General features: G+C 34.1%; 1 protein-coding gene and 1 long non-coding RNA gene across 9 annotated transcripts in view; one reads left to right on the top strand and one right to left on the bottom strand.

Annotated features, from left to right (window-relative positions):
* The window catches only part of LSAMP (limbic system associated membrane protein), a 570,870-nt gene that overhangs the window by 245,555 nt on the left and 308,728 nt on the right, over positions 1–16,587 (top strand). The gene's annotated exons all lie outside the window — the stretch shown is intronic.
* Positions 1–16,587, bottom strand: part of LOC120586648 (uncharacterized) — a 79,610-nt gene that overhangs the window by 31,931 nt on the left and 31,092 nt on the right. The window contains exon 2 of one of the 3 annotated variants that reach the window (XR_005648767.1): positions 3,402–3,508. The exons of the other annotated variants lie outside the window; for them this stretch is intronic. This is a non-coding gene — a long non-coding RNA (uncharacterized LOC120586648). The remainder of the gene's footprint in view (positions 1–3,401; positions 3,509–16,587) is intronic. 3 annotated transcript variants of the gene reach the window in all.

Here is a 16,587-nt window from a genome sequence, read left to right as displayed (position 1 = left end):
CGTACACATAGCTAGCATAGATATAGATATAGATATAGATATAGATGATAGATATATAGATATGGATAGATACAGATATATAGATATAGAAATCAAAATATATTAATAAGTTTTCAGATAAAGATAACCAACATTTCTTTCTCCAACCTCAACCTAAATTAGAAGAGTCTTAGTCACCTCATACATTCTTTTACTCAACTTTTTAGGATTTCAGCAGCAATATCTGTTCCTTTCTGTGACAGATACAAACTGATCGGATCAGTTCTGTTACGAATTGGCCCTAGAAGTCTCTTTTCCCTTCTTTCATTTTCTTTCCTGCAGTGTGGGATTATAGGTTTGCCACCCCTGCCTGGAAACTCTGAATGAGACCTAAAGAGAACTGGAATTTTCACCGGTGTCCTAAATCACCATTATTAAGTCCAAAGAGCACATCCTGTATAGGAAAATTGCAGCAACATATGGGCAGCCCTCTGCACTTCATATGTTATCCATCACATTACAGAGCCCTGCCACATGTTCCTGAAGCGGCCAGGGAAGAACTTGGCTCGGTGCTTGCTGAGTGGGGCCTCTTAATCTGTTTTACAGCAAACAGTTTTGCAATTACTGTGGGCATCATGGACCCAGCTGATATTTGAGCTTTGTCCTGACAAGTGTGTAGCAAATAAATGTATGACACAAATATAGTCCACTGAAATTAGTAGAAAAAACAACTAGAAAAATGGAGAAAGTGTTTATTGGTCACAGATAGAGAAGGAAAATATTTTAGCTCTCTTTTTAAACAGCTTTGATTTTTGGCTAATTATATATGTATCGACACATACATATGTGTTTTAAATATACTTATATATACATATATGTTTCAGATGTATCAAATGTATACTATATGTTTCAAATATGTATACATTTATATGCTTTATATATACACATATCTCCATGTTCATCAAATATTTATCAAATACTAAAGTCAGGCAACTTGCTAGACATTATGAAGGAAAAAGATGATCAAAAATAAACCTCAGTGTCTTCTCTTGTGAAAGAATCCAGTGAATAAGAACAGAAATTAATCAAATAGTCTCAAAAATAAATGTAAAATGATAACCACCATAACGCTTCACAGAAGTGTATTGCGCGATTAGTCTACAGGGAGTAGTTTTTGTCTTGATCTGATTGATAAAGGAAAGCATTCATGATGAGGTGACAGTGGAGCTGAGATCTGAAGCAGTGGCTTGCAAACGTTTTCATACCATTACTCCAAATATTCATTTATTTGTGTCAATAAAATGTATATATTCCTGCCAATGGATATTTCTATATTTTCAAAGCATAATTTACCTTTAAGTTTAAGTAAAACTAAATTGAAGTAAATGTTCTTTTTTTCATCCCAGTCCCCAAAGGACAGTCTTGCATTCCTCCAAGGATTCATTTATCCTACTATGGAGGCCTCTTTGAGGATGTTGATAAGCTGACTAAGCAAAATGAGTAGGGATAGAGGAAGAATATGTGTCGAGACCATGAAGCAGGGAGTAAGGTATGTTTGAGGAGCTGAAAGGAGCCCACTATGAATGGGAGAGAGCCCAGTATGAATTGGTATTAACCTAATACCAATGGAAAGCTGTAAAAATTTTAATTAGTGGTTCCATTTGAGTTTTGCAAAGATCATTTTAACTAATTGTGGAGAATGGATTTTACCAGAAGCATATTAAACCTTGAGCAACTGATTTTGTCAGTGGATAGATTGCTTAGGATAAATTAAAGTTTATGAGAATACTCTTTGTGTTCCAAGCTTTGTTATTAAAAATGCCTTTCTAAATTAGTCAAGGTACGTAATGTACCAAGTGGCATAACAAATATAATTGAATCTTTGGTACTACAGTTCCTCAAAGTAGACCAATATATGTTTGTGACTGATAATTATCATGACAGTGTCCATCACTGTCATTGTTCTGAATCACATTTCTCTTGGTGTACTGCTTTATTGTCTGAAAACATATAATAGGACAGCAAATTTGTGCTTTACTTGCAATAACTGTTAATCCTCACAATCACACTGTGAGGTACATAGGCCCAGGAAAACCATTAAGTTGCTTATGCTATAGGTTATCATTACAAGTTATACCATGAAAAATGAGCTAATTGGGGAGATTTGTCAATTTTTTTTTGAATAAGTGAACACGGATTTAGAATGCTTCATTTGCTAGTGCTCTAGTTGGTTGGTTAGTTTTCATGCTCTAAGAACAAATATTTGACAACAATTTTATATAAAATTTATCTTGCTTATCCTTTCTCTTATTTACAGAGCAAATCTACTAGATCTTGTTAGCCAAGGTAATGAATGAGTAATTGCTGACTACCATAAATGTTATAATTTAGACTAGGTTTTAATTAAAAGCAAGTTTCTAAGTCAGGGCCTCTTTGCCTCTGGAACCAGTTCTTAGCCCTAAGCAAAATCTGTGATAGACAATCTAATTGACTCAGTGCCAATTCTCCTCTTAATAATATGAGAGCTCAGCCATAGTTTTCTATGAATTCGAAACCACCATTATTTCTGAATTCAATCTACTATTGGTTTTATGTACCACGATCATTTTACAGAAAAATAAAATAATAATAATAAATAATAATAATTTTATACACACTGTTATACTGAAGTTGGGTAAATGGATTAAAGTCTATTCAGTAAAATGTGATAATTTGATGGTTCCGGGTTGAGCTTATTCTGTTTCTTTATCACTAGAATCGTTATTGGGAAATGTGTATGGCCTCTTCAGCACCCAAGCTATTTTCATTCTTCTTGAGTTCTTTTGCCTAGTCAGTTTACTGAAGAGATAGCACAGTTTGATAAGTTATCTTTTCTTAGGAAAAAGCAAGCCCTCCTTAGCAGGTGGCATAATTTAGAGCCATTATTCAGGAGAAACCCTGCAGAACTGAGCTCCTAAATATAGAATCACTCTCATTTTCCTATAGTCCAGTTGAGTCATTAACTAATTCACATAGGTGCAATCTTAGAAATCCCTTTGAGTTCTCAGATGGTCTGGAGTGGCCAAAAGATAACAGAGGGGCTTCAGCTTTGCAGGAACCTGAGCAGAGCATGAAATCAAACTCCAAGGAATTTTACAACAGTGCATGTAGTGATTCTAAACATTCAGATTTCTTTTTTTTTTTTGAGAGGAGGAATACAGAGATTGGATTTTAGTCTAGAGTTTTCTAATGATATGTTTATATCTTTAAATAAGTTGTGTGTGTGCATATTTATAATGAATTTTATTTTGGGTCTTATTTTCCTGTTTTGCTAAATAAGTAAATTGTACTTGCTCTCTGGATCTCCTACAGGTTCCACCTCCTATGATCATCTCTACTTTCAATTACCATCATTAGAATTTAATCTACATAAGAATACTGACCACATGATTTCTCCTCCTGTATATCCAGATGCTTAAAAGAGTGAGCCTGGCACATGGGTGTTGCTCATTCAATATTGGTTGATTGATTAATTGTTCCAACAAAGAACCTGAGTAGAGATACAATCAATAGTCTTTCTAAGTCATACAAGCTAAATTTAGTACAACCAAGGCACAATGTAGCAAAGTGGTTGAGGCAGTGCAGTATCATGGTTAAAAGGGCAGAGTCTGAAGGTAGATTACCTGTGTGCACACCAGCTCCTTCATTTCCTAACTATAACCTTCCGTATATTCCTCAGCTGTTAAGCTATTGTTTAAATCTTAGAATATGGCTATATATTTTAGAGTAATTATTAAGAATAAATGAGTTTATACATCAAAAGCACTTAGAAGGGTGCTTAGCATATAGTCAAGCCCTCAATAAGTGTTTGCTGTTAGTCCTAGAGGATATCACAATGAGAGTAAGCCCACAGAATATCCTGGTATTTAAATATTTTTAAACATAGTAAAATTAAAATAACTTTTGCACCAAGAACTTATATCAGACATGACCTAGGGCAAGAACTAAATAAGCTTGGTAAGAAAGAGCAAAGTCTAAGAATTTTCTTGGAATAGCAATAAAGGATAGGTAGGCCTGAGGTCAGGTCCAGAGAAGTCAGATAAAATAAAAAGGAAAAGAAAAAACATTGAACAAAAATATAAGTAAATTCTTATTTCTTAGTTCCCCAATTAAATGCTGGTCTTATTATGACTAGGGTCTTCTGGATGTTTCAGTTAAAAAGGAACATGTACCTATTAAACCCTCTCCCTGTATCTAGAGGCAAGTGGTTATCAGAGTGTGTGGAGTAGGAAGGTAAAGGGAGTTCTCTAGACTAATGAGGAAATGAGGAAAGTTGGGAGATCTGCTCCTTTTCAGTAGAGTTGATAAAGTTCCTAGTATTTGATCTCCACAGGCAAGTTCTGGGACATGCCAGGTACTGTGTCCACTCTGAAGTTCAGTAGCAAAGACAGATTTCCCTGTCTCTCTCCCATCACCACCCCAACTTTAAGTACTTTAAGGCAAGAGACTGAATTCATACACAAAAGAGGCAATAATAGATATTTTTGTATATATAGAAAAGTATTTAAAGAGAGAAAGGATAGCCACCTTCCTTTTTTAGAGTTATAGTAAATTTTACATACTTTCTAATTATACCAGTTTCCCTCGGGTCTCTAGGCTTCTGAATATATTGTTACCTTTGCTTCGAGTACCCAATTCCTGTTACTTTTGCTGGGTCAACTCTTCCACATCCTTAAAAACTCAGCTGGCATAACCGTTCCCAGGAAATCCCTTCTTAGTATGTCTTCTCCACCTTGGCTCAGGCTCAGATAAATTAATGCTCTCCTTTGTAACCCAATAGCACCCCTCTGCATGCTATTCTAACATGAGTAAATTCCACTATTACTTTTCTGTTTTTCTCATTAAATTGTAAAATTTCTGATGCCAATGACTTTGAATCTTGGCTCGATATCCTCAGAGCCTACCTCTGCTCATTGGAAGGAAGGGTTTTGAAATAATAAGGTTTAAAGTGGGTTATGACAAGCAGGAGCTCTATAAACACTAGTTAAGGTTGGAGAATAGGCTGTGCTTATTATATTCCCTCCCTCATCTGAGACTTTGTGGAATGACTCATCCAAACCCTAAAGTTAATCCAGGAGGACACTACCTGGAAATATGTTATTAGCCAAAAATACTTTATATATGCTATAAATTGGAAAATCACATTTCTTTAAATATATTTTGTAATTTAGATTTTTACCTATTCAGCAGGTTTCTCTTCTTTCCGTATTAATAGCTTTTATTGTGCCGTTACATCCTCATATTTTTTCTTTATATTTTAAAACTTACTTCCAACATTTTTGGGTCAAATTAAAACTACTTATTCTTTCAGTACATTTTGTAGCTCTTTAGGTATAGACAGTTATATGTCTCTTTTCATCACATCCTTAATTGTCCTGACTTTAACTATACACCACTTATTATCAAACCCCTTTTCTTGGCCCTTAGCCCCATGCAGTCTCTAACTCTTTTTCTCCATCTGTAGCTTTTTTATGACCAGTCTTTTTATTGATAATAGAAATATCATTTTTACTTCTCTTTCTGCCATCATATAGTTGCGTTTGAATTATTTCACCCAAAGCCTTTTGCAGGGAAAAAAAAAAGTTCCTATTCTTAAGACATTTAAAAGGTTTTTAAACCAAATATCTAAGTATATTTAAATCAACAGTTACAGACATTAGACTCAATTATCAAACAATTGCTAGAATCCACTATAGGGAAGAAAAATTAGCTATTTTATAAATTAGAGGTCTATTTTTATATTGGGAATTTAAAAAATAATCTGTTGACTTAAATAAACTCTAGGCCTTGATTTCTTGTGTTATTTTAATTGAAAGTGTTGAGTAAACTCAAGTCCCTGCGGTGAAAAACAAGTGTGTGAAATTCTAACATACTCATGAGGTCAGAAGAATGTAATTTGCTAATTAAAGCACACTAAGTGGTTTTAATGAAGTCCATATACTTTTGAATCAGCTTTGTGCATTCAGTTCAACATTCAGTCATCTAATAATTGAACATGTGAATTTCAGTCAAACTAATGAATGTAGTTATTGCTTTTTCATACAAACGCTGAGCAGTATTCTGTTCTATAGTTAGAAAGATGTTTACTGTTTTAACAATATATATATTTTTGGTGGGGTTGTGGATAAACAAGGGGTTTTCATATTAGCTGCTGAAGTCAGTATGTGTATAAGAAATGCTTCCAGTCACTCAGAGAGCTCCCCTTTTTAAAAATGATATTTATTCAAGAGCTCCATCACAAAAGAAGTGCATCACCATCACAACAAAGTCTCCTTCCCTGAGATCTTGCCTAGTAACAGTACATATTCAGATAAATGAACCACTGAATGCTGTGTGTAATAGCAACAACTGGCTCCTCTCCGATAATGCTGGGCTGCCCAGCCCCCATAAATGAGAAAATAGGCAATGGCTAAGTCAAATTTTTTATAGATCTGAAGTCTGCTGAATACCCATTGAAAGAGAGCAAAATGTGCATTAGACCTCTCTGACAAATGCCCAAGGTTCAATCCCTCAAACAGTTTTGCAGACCAACAAAAACAGGAGTGAAAGGGATTATCTCCATCCTCAAATTTTCAACATGGTCAAAGGGACTGTAAAATCCTTCTGGTGAGCAAGCCAGGTTTAATGGTCGGGAACAAATGCTTCTTTAGTCACAGGCCAAGCCTTTCGGATTTGTTGTAATTTCCTGTTAGGGACAGCAAAGGCAGTGCACAGCCTCCACTCCTGCCCTACCCTGCTTTCCAGCCCCTTTGCCACATTATTTTCTCTTCCTCTTTTCTTTCCCTTTCTTCCAGCACAAATCTAACTAGACTGCAGGGTCTCCTGGAGTTGCACTTTGCGGGCATCAGGAACATATTGTGATATATTCACCACAATTCTGCACTTAAACTCACTCTCCAGAGAAGTAACTATGTACTTGAACTGCTAACTGTAAACATAATTGGTGACTGGTGGAAGGTAGAACAGAGCACTAAAAACAACTCATTAGGGGCTGAATAGATGATCTTATGCAATCAGTCTCTGTGGCTGTGCCTCAGCATAGCAGTGGGCCTCCTATTATTACTTGTCTTTTCATAGCCTGTGTCATTTTCTCTATTGACTTCTGTGATTGCAGATATCGGAGAGTAGGTGCCATTGTCCAAAACCAGTTGTTTGCTATGCACACTACTATATGCAAACTACTGATGTTCTTTTGAAACATACCGGGGACTATTGTTTAATATCAGTTACTCATTTATTATGAGTCTGGAATAGACCTTTCTCTGTTACCAATCACATATTAAATTACTCTGACAGATGCATTTTAAAAGGCAAGTAAATATAGTCTCTGAGATTACATGGAACAAAGATGTTGGATGGCTTATCATTATCTCCTGGTGTCATTAGCTCACTAGGACTTAAATATCCATGAATTTCCCACATGGCTGAAAACACCCTTGAACTTATTGCCTCAAACAACTCCTTTTATTTGGAATTGAGTGTGACTATAAAGGTAGTATGACCAAAGTCCTTTATGTTATAGTAACATATAAGGTTTTGGCTTCAAAATATAGAACGAGGTAAATTTCTTGCATTGCTCCTCACTCTACTAACTTGAGCTCTTTCTAATAATCATAATCCAGAGAAGGTGAGCAGGAACCACCTGTGGATACTATCTAACCATAAATCCAGGTCTGCAAAATGATTCCTTGTTCCACTTACAAGGACATTGGCTAAATGGTTGATTTGAGGAAGTAAATACTGAATCAAACAGAATTCTTTGTTCTTTGTTTTCTGTTGTTGTTGCCACTGTTTTTTTTTTTTTAAACTACATTCTGAGGGTACTAATGCAAATTGGACACCATTCATCATGAGTAAAAGCAACGTGCATTTTATTTCGAAAAAAAAAAATCAAAGATTAGTACATGATGAAGAAAAAAGTACCCAAAAAAAAAAAAAATGCCATGAACCTTCAAGAATAGTGTTTGGAAGTCCTGAAATTAGAATTAGGTGAACTATGGGGAAAATATTTTAAGGACAAAAATTTATATATTCGTTTCATTCAAATAAAGGGAAAGAATAAAGGAAAAATGGGCTCAGACAAAAAAGAAAGAAAAGAACCACTTTTTTCTCTTTGAAATTGTCATTTGTACAATGGAAAAAGATTTTCAAAGTGAAAAAGATGAAGCTGAAAACACGCAAAAGTAATGAGATCATCTAACTAACTTGTTAGTTGTCCTTGGCCAGATGAAATATGCTTCAGTGCTTGCTATAACTTTATAGTTATTAAAACTGATTTGAGATTTTCAAAAAATCAAGGATAATGGATCAGAAGACCAGAGACGAGAAAACTGGCCCCAATTTAAAAAAAATAAAAATAAATAAAGAGATGGATATTTCAAACTATACAATATTGGTCCTGCTACCAATTCTTAAAAAAAAAAATATATTACAGACAAATTATTAACTTAATTGTGAGAAAATAAGGTTGTGATCACTATGAGCTATGATGAGGTCACTAAAAAACAGATTATGTCAGATTCAACTCATGTGCTTTTCTGACCATCTTACAAAATTATGGATTAAAAGAATGGTGTATATGTAGTATAGATGAATGTTAGCAAAACATTGTAGAACAAATTCCATGACACCATTGGTTACAGAATGGAGAGAAATGAATAGAATTTTAATAAAGCCAAGTTCAGCACAGTTTGGTAGGACCCTGAAAAGTCATCTTGCTCAAAATTTTTTTTTGACTCATGAATTCCTTCAACAACGCTTCCAATAAGTTGTGTTTCAGCCTCTTCAATACCACAAAAATAGGCCATTTCATTTTTATGTAGTTAAAATTGTCATAAATGTCTTCTTTTGGATTCAAATTGATTTGCCTATAACTTTTACCAAATGGATGTAATTCTTTTCACTTGAATCGCACAGAAAAGTCCGAATCCATTTTCTATCTGTCAACTCTTTAGATATTGAAGAATCTCTTTCCTCTTTTTTTTTTTTTTGGTATTTTTCTGTGAAATATACACTATCATTTCAACGTCTCTGCTTCCATTAATATCCCCATCCATTCATACAACACATAGTAACTGTTCCAATTGATGTGCTAGTATCGGTTATAGGAAGAAAAATAAGACTTTTCTCTTCACTCAAGGAGGTATTTTGTCTAAAAGGAAATAACACATTATTGATTCATATTGGGCCTTTTGTCAAGTAAGATTTCTAAAGTCCCTTTTGTTTCTGCAAATAATAGAAGCTGCTAAGCCGTGTTTCACCTGTCTTACCCAAGCAAATATTACTTCAGTTACAAGCCCACTGAAAAAAAGAATTGTTTCATGACCTAGTAATATTAAAGTATTTTTTTTAATTTGTAAATTCAAAGCAACCAGCTTATGTTAGGGACCAATTATATGCCAGGTACAACTCCTATTTTTAAGGTCACCAGTCTAGTGGGAGATGGAGATATATAAAGCAAGAATCACATTATAATGTTATATGCTTTACAATGGAGGTATGTAATGAATAGTACTGAAATATAGAAGACAAAGCAGAAACTCTTTTTGCTGTTTACTATTTCAGTGAAAAAGATTAATTCACAATTGCCCATGTGGTACTTGAAACTTATTTTAAATACAGTTGACATGAGATTTTATCTTTTAAGAACTAGAGCTATTTCTTAGAACAGACTTAAAGAAGATAGGAAAGCTATCTTTCAAGTAATTGAAGGGCTAGTATACACACACACACACACACACACACACACACACGAATACACATATTTGCATATTTGGTTCTGGTTCTCTGAAGAATTTTGAATAATATTGCATAAGAATTCCAAAATAGGTCTAATAGGAGTTTCAGAAAAAGAGAATATATAAAGTGGGGAAGAAGAAATATTCAAAAGGATAAAGGACAAGAAAGTCTTAAGGATTTAGAAAGCAAAACTCCCAAGCAGAATAAACAAAAGTAAATTTGCACAAAGCTCCCTTGTAGTGAAAGTAAATTAAAGAACACCAAAGGGAAAAAATGATCTTAAAAGGAACCAAAGAAAATGAGACAGAATACCTAAAAAGAAATGTCAGTTAAGGTAAGCAGACTTCTTTCTCATCAGCAACAGAGCACATCAGAAGGCAATGGAATATCTTCTTCAAATGTGACAAAAGAAAATAATCATTTTCTACTATTCTATACCTAACTATACTATTATTATATGTAATTAGTTCAATTAGGTATGTATATTTGCATGTATATATGAGTACATATATATAATTTTTTAAAACCTTGGACACATCTAGAACATAGAAAGGTTGAAAACAAACAATAAAATAAGAACCTCAGGCAAATTTAAATAAAAAGAAATATGATGTAGTAATGATATTTGACATAATTGATTTTTATCAACAGAATATAGTAAACCTGAGCTGATATGTAGCCAAATAAAAGTTTTAAATTACATTCAGACAAATTTGACCAAATTACTCAAAAACATAAACAAATATAAACATAGTGAGAAATTTAACATACTCTCATTTAAACTTGTAGATGAAAAGGCCAAAAAAAAACAAACAGAAAAAGATTATAATATAGATTTTAAACAACACAATTAAGGAGCTTAAATATGAGCATGTATAGAGCCCTGCACAGAACAATTGGAGAATATTATTCTTTTCAAGCATGAATGAGACATTTTAAAAACTGACCATGTAATAAATCTCAAAGGTAGCTCTGATAACAGTGTAATGACTTTCCCACTTCTCAATCTGATATGCTGAGAAACTAAAAAACACACTTCTAAATAAAAGTGTATCAGCAGAATTTATAATGGAAAATCCAGAATATTTAGAACTTAATGACAGTGAAAACATTATATACCAAATGCGTTAAGATGCAACTAAACTAATTTTAGAAGGAAATTTTGGCATATATTATTAGTAAATATAATTTAAAGAAATAAGATTGAATATTGATGAGCTAAGTATTCAATTATAAAAGTAGGAATGGCAAAACTAAGTTAACCCAAAGAAAATGGAAGGAAATATGTAAAAGACAAGGCTACAAACTGCGGAATTAAGCAATAAGGAATAGTAGAGAAGGTGAACAAATTCAAAAGCTAATTCTTTTGAAAAGTCTAATAAAATCTATGCAATGGTTGATTAAGTAAAAAAAGGCAGAAAAATCAGTGATAGGTATAAAAGGGGACATAATTAAAATATATTTGAAATTGTAAAATAATAAGAGGAATGAATAACTATGCCAACACATTTGAAAACTTAAAATGGACATTTTTAGAAAAAAAGTAAATGACAAAAAATGATTCAAGAGGAAAGGAAAAATTAATTTCCTACCATTTTTTTTCACCATTATATTCAGTTTGGTGATGAGGACCATATAATTTCTAAGGAGACTGAGAAAAATGATGAGGGGATTTTAAGTCATATGATAAGGGTCATGAGCTGTCTTCGAATACCTGAAGGGATAACATGCAAAAGGAGAATTAAATGTGTGTATTATGCAGCCTAAAGAGGGATCTAAGACCACTGTATGAAAATTATAGATAAGCAGATAGTCTGTCTTTATGTTAAACTAAGAAGTCAGATCTTTTGGAACATGGAATGGCTTGTTGCTAGTGATATGCCTTTTTACCTTTGAGGGGCACACAAACAAGCTGGATGGTCACATAGTGAGAATGTGGCAGAGGGGACAAAAACATCAGACGAATGTTTGGACAATATGTACTTTTAGGTTTAATTTTATGGACTTAAAAACTGTGTCTACTTTCCAGGTTTGCATAAGTGGAACATGCCTGGGAAATTTTCACTCATCACATGCTAACTTGTGATTTGCCGTAGGCAAATGTAAAATAAATCTAGCACATTCTGAAATTAACAACTTTTAAATGTCTGGAACGAATGCAGTAAATTTCTACAATCATTAGTGCCCACGCTATGAGTCTTTATCAAAGAATTCATTCAGTCATAACCAACCCATCCATGTGCTACTATAGTAGTGAGAGTGATTTTCCTTGTTGATGGAATCTAGGTTGTAGTAGTGCATGTCGTAGTGCACTTTCCAGATCCCCTTTTCAGGAAAAGGAAGTCACTCCCAGCTGCTGCAAATATTGATAGTTTCTGACTCTCATCTGATTCTCTCTGGGAAATACCATCAACCAAAGACAGCTACTTGCCTAAGTCATGCCCTCTCCCTGAAGACAGTCCAAGTTCAATGATTGGTTGATAAGGAGACTTAAGTTTCCCTTGCTGAAGGCTTTACAACTCTGAAAGGCCATTGCATCTCCAGAACATTTGTGAATTTCAATCCCAGAGACTGTTTTCTGGGAACCTGACTTAAAACATAAGGTGATTCCTTAGGTCTTTTGTGTCCCTTTTTATGGAATGTAGACAAGGCTGACCCATACATATGACAAGAGAATTCCGAAATGATACTTATATTGCTCCAGTCACTCAGCAGTGTTAAGAAGTCATTTTTTTTCTTCCCTTGATCTGTGATTTAATTTGGGATGTAACTTTGGGGTAGTTGCAATGAGAATAGGAGGGTGTAATAGAAATGGAGGAGAGGAAGAAGGAAAGGTGAAATAGAAGGTTGAGAGTGTGCTACTTCTTTTTCTAGCTGTAATACAATTGCATATTTTTTTTCACTAATGCGCACCTTTCTGAAGCATCCCTCCCTCTATTTTTTCTCACCCTTCTTCCCATCCCCTTCTATTTACTCTTTCCAACCTGCCTAATAATAGAAGTAGCAGAAAACAGTTGAATGGTATGTAATGGAGACAACTCTGTGTATAAACAGGGGGTCTAGATCTGTATCACAGCTCTGACACCATAAATAAATTTTAATGTAAAATACAAATAGTTTCAAATAAATTATAAATAGAATTTCAGTCACTGGCAGAAAATGTATTTGAAACATTTTAGTAGAAATGAATGGAACTTAAGTCATCAGCTCTAACTTGTTGGGCAATGACACACTCCTAGATACACGGGTAGCTTATTGCTTGAGCTAGTTCCACTGGGTTTTATTTTTATGACTCTTCCATTCAAGCGGACATAAATTCTTTTTAGTTATCAAATGCCAAGTCTAGGGTGGAAACTACTGATCATTTTTCTTTTCCCTTCTCCTTTTTCTCCTACTCTCCTTTCCAGTAACCTAAATTTTCCACTATATTTGGGTTAGTTTACATACGTCCCCTTTATAGGTTCACTTTCTTAATACTATAACCATTTCAGCAAATGAATCCAAAATACTCATTTTATCTGCATTAGTCAATATAAGCACTTGAGTAGATATGTCTTTTGGACAAAATTACATGAATGTTTATTTTGCTATAAATCAGTTATTATCTATTGCCTTAAAGCCTCAATATTGTTGTGTTTTATTGCCATCATATAACAATATTCTATTTTCTGTGTTCTCTAGCTCAATTTATCAGATCCTGATCTTCAGAGGAATTGATGAAAATTACCTTTCTAAACTGTTTAAGCATGTTTCTTTTCTAAGATGATCTAGTCATTTTGGCCTATTCATCATAAGATTAACCACCACTGTCACTTGGGTGTGTGACCTCATCACATTTACAAACTTTTAATTAGGGAAAGAAATTCAGTTGTGGTTTGACTTACTGTTTAAAAACAATCATGAGATTGTTCATTCACCTGTCTGTTAAAATGTAGCCCCATTTACAAAAAGTGGTCTGGGCGCTCTAGATTCAGATTAATTTTAGAAACACTGTCACCTAGTGGCATATTAGAGTTATTGCACTTGGCTTTGCTTCAATTTTTTTTTTTTTTTTTTTTAATGTACATGTCTACAGGAGAAATGAATCAGCCTCTGAGAAACTAAACAGTGCATCTTTATCATGTATAGTTCAGATGAGAGCTACACAAACCTTTTCCATCACGCCATAAGACTTTAAGATTCTGAAACCTAACACCACTTCTCATTCTGAGAAGTCCGACCTATTTTTCAGGGATCCTTTGTGTCTCCCTTCCCGTGTCTGTCATCATAGGCATTTGTAACTTGTAGAAACCTGAAGAAATCTTGACAACAATTTGGACCAATAAAACCATCTCTCTTCTATTGTGCCCCTTTGCTAGTTTGTTAAGAGTAGGGCATATACTCTATAAGAACCACTGGCAAGATACTAAAACCCAATAGATAACTCTGTCTACAGGTACAGTGCTCCCCTCTCTAGACCAAAATGAATCATAGAATACCTGGCTGGCAAGAAAACAGGAAATAGTGTTGTCTCATTGCATCATTCCCATTTCCCCAGTGCAAGAACCATAAGAAGCATTATAGGTCTAAAAATATGTCTCAAAAGGGATGTAATATATTGTATTGGTCTGAATAGGCGTTTAAATTTAAGGAGGAAAATAAAGACCCATAGGTTGATAATGAATGACTTAATGCAGCTACGTATAAAATCCTGCAACATATATTTAGCCACTAGTTAACTTGTTTGGTCAGTGAAGACAGCAAAACCAAACATTTCATCCACTATATGTGCTTTGGGGATGAGGAGATATTGTTAAACTTTTTGAAGACAGAACCTAGTCTTTTACCTCATGCTGTGAGTGAGATTTGGTTATGGCAGTTAAAATAGCCACTTGCCATCTTCTTTGATGGCGTAATGAAGGATTCCAGGTTGGCCTCAGAATCCTCAGTCCACTAATTGGAGAAGATTCATGTTTAATATCAGAACTGAGTATTTTGTAATCTTGAATGCTTCTAATAAAAATAAGTTTAAATGTGAACAGTCATCCTTTTGAATTTGGTCACTGATATATCAGGTGATGTTTGCAGTGGTGGCAGCATAATAGTTCCCCTTTTGTGAGAATTTTCTGCATGAAAGAAAGTCATGATACTGAAACTTCCTTTGTGTCTTCAGGCCTAAAGAAGATCATGAAGTCACTGCTACCTTCCACAGCAGAAGGAATATGAGCAGCTTCCTCATAGCACAAGTTTCCCAGCACTTTAAAGATCCTCTCGATGATGTATATATATGCACATACATATATATATGTATATGTCCATATACATGTATTATACGTATATGTATATATACAGATATATATACATATATGCGTGCATAATATACATACATATATTTACATATAGATTTATATATGCATAATACTCAATATATATTATCATTTGACAGTGCCAACCTCTAGACCACTGTCATGATTAGACTAGTCTCTAGTGGATTCTCGTTCAAATTGACTCAACAACAATCATAAACTAATTACCCTGGTTGCTACATGCCCATGAACTCCCCAAACTTAACTAACCAAGCCAACATGAAAAAGAGGAAATCCAGTCTAAATTTAGACTTCAGCATCCAAGACCATTAGTCTCTAGCACATCTCTTTAGCAAGGCATAGTATTAAAAATCAAAACCAAGAACCCATCAATTTTTCTATAAATTAAATATTTTTTTCTGTGAATATTTTACTATCTGTTAGTGAAGCATCCCTACTTATTACTGCATCTGCTTCCAGCCTGGAACCCAATGCATTGTTCTGATTATTGCTCCCAAAATCTGAACAAGAGTTATATTGTCATGCTCTCTCTCTGAGAACAGTCCTTAGGAAGGAAAGGCACTGCCCTCACTGCTGAGAGGTTGTATCTTTTAAAATAGAGGCCAATTTATGTATCCATTTTTAGAAAATTCCTAAAGGTAGATTAACTTTTTATAAAGTTATTTATAAAATATTTAATTTCTATTATTTCCTAATATTATATGAAACAATAGAAGGTAGATGCCAACTGTTATACCTGAAACCCACAATTGGCTGAAAGAGAAACTCCTGAAGATATGAATTATATTTTATTTATCTTTGTAAATAATGACTGGTACAGAACAGAAGTCCAATGAATGTCTGCCAAACAACTAAAGCCTTATGATTGTTAGCCTATGTGACATAATTTTTGCCAGCTCTGCTAGAATAGCTTGATTCTCTACAACCTTGGCATCCAAAGTGTGGTCCTTGGTCATTACCTGAGAGCTTGTTAGAAATACAAAATCTCAGCACCTACCACTGACCTCACACTAGAATCTGCATTTTACAAGATCCCTGGGTTTTTCTTATGTGAAGGAACTGCTTTTCTACATGTCTCTTTGTTTATTAGGATGATCAAGCTTTGTTTTCCTAAGCTCTTGCCTTATAAATGTATTTCTTGGTTTTATGTTGATTCTGATGGAACTTTTCATTGAAAAGAGTAGAGAGGTTGTGTTTATATTCATAGCCTATAGGCACAAACACAACCCCCTTTGTGTGTATTCATTACCCTTTGATAAGGGCCCTATTATCTAGATTAATATGAGTCTGATCTTTTCTAACATAAAGCACAATAGTCTCCTCTCTAGAATGTAGAATACTTTACAAATATTCAAGATGTTTCTGTAGTGCTTCAAACTCTTCTGAAGGTCAGGCAGTAATTCCAAATAAAATTGATTAGCTAGGACAGCTATAAAAAGTCAATTTAAACCTTAATATATATACACACACACACACACACACACACACACACACACGTATATATATAAATATATATATATACACA

Source organism: Pteropus medius, unplaced genomic scaffold (genome assembly GCF_902729225.1).
Source record: "Pteropus medius unplaced genomic scaffold, Ma_sr-lr_union100, whole genome shotgun sequence".
Taxonomy (NCBI): domain Eukaryota; kingdom Metazoa; phylum Chordata; class Mammalia; order Chiroptera; family Pteropodidae; genus Pteropus; species Pteropus medius.
The sequence above is the reverse complement of the archived record's forward strand: the minus strand, read 5'-3'. Positions and strand labels throughout refer to the sequence as shown.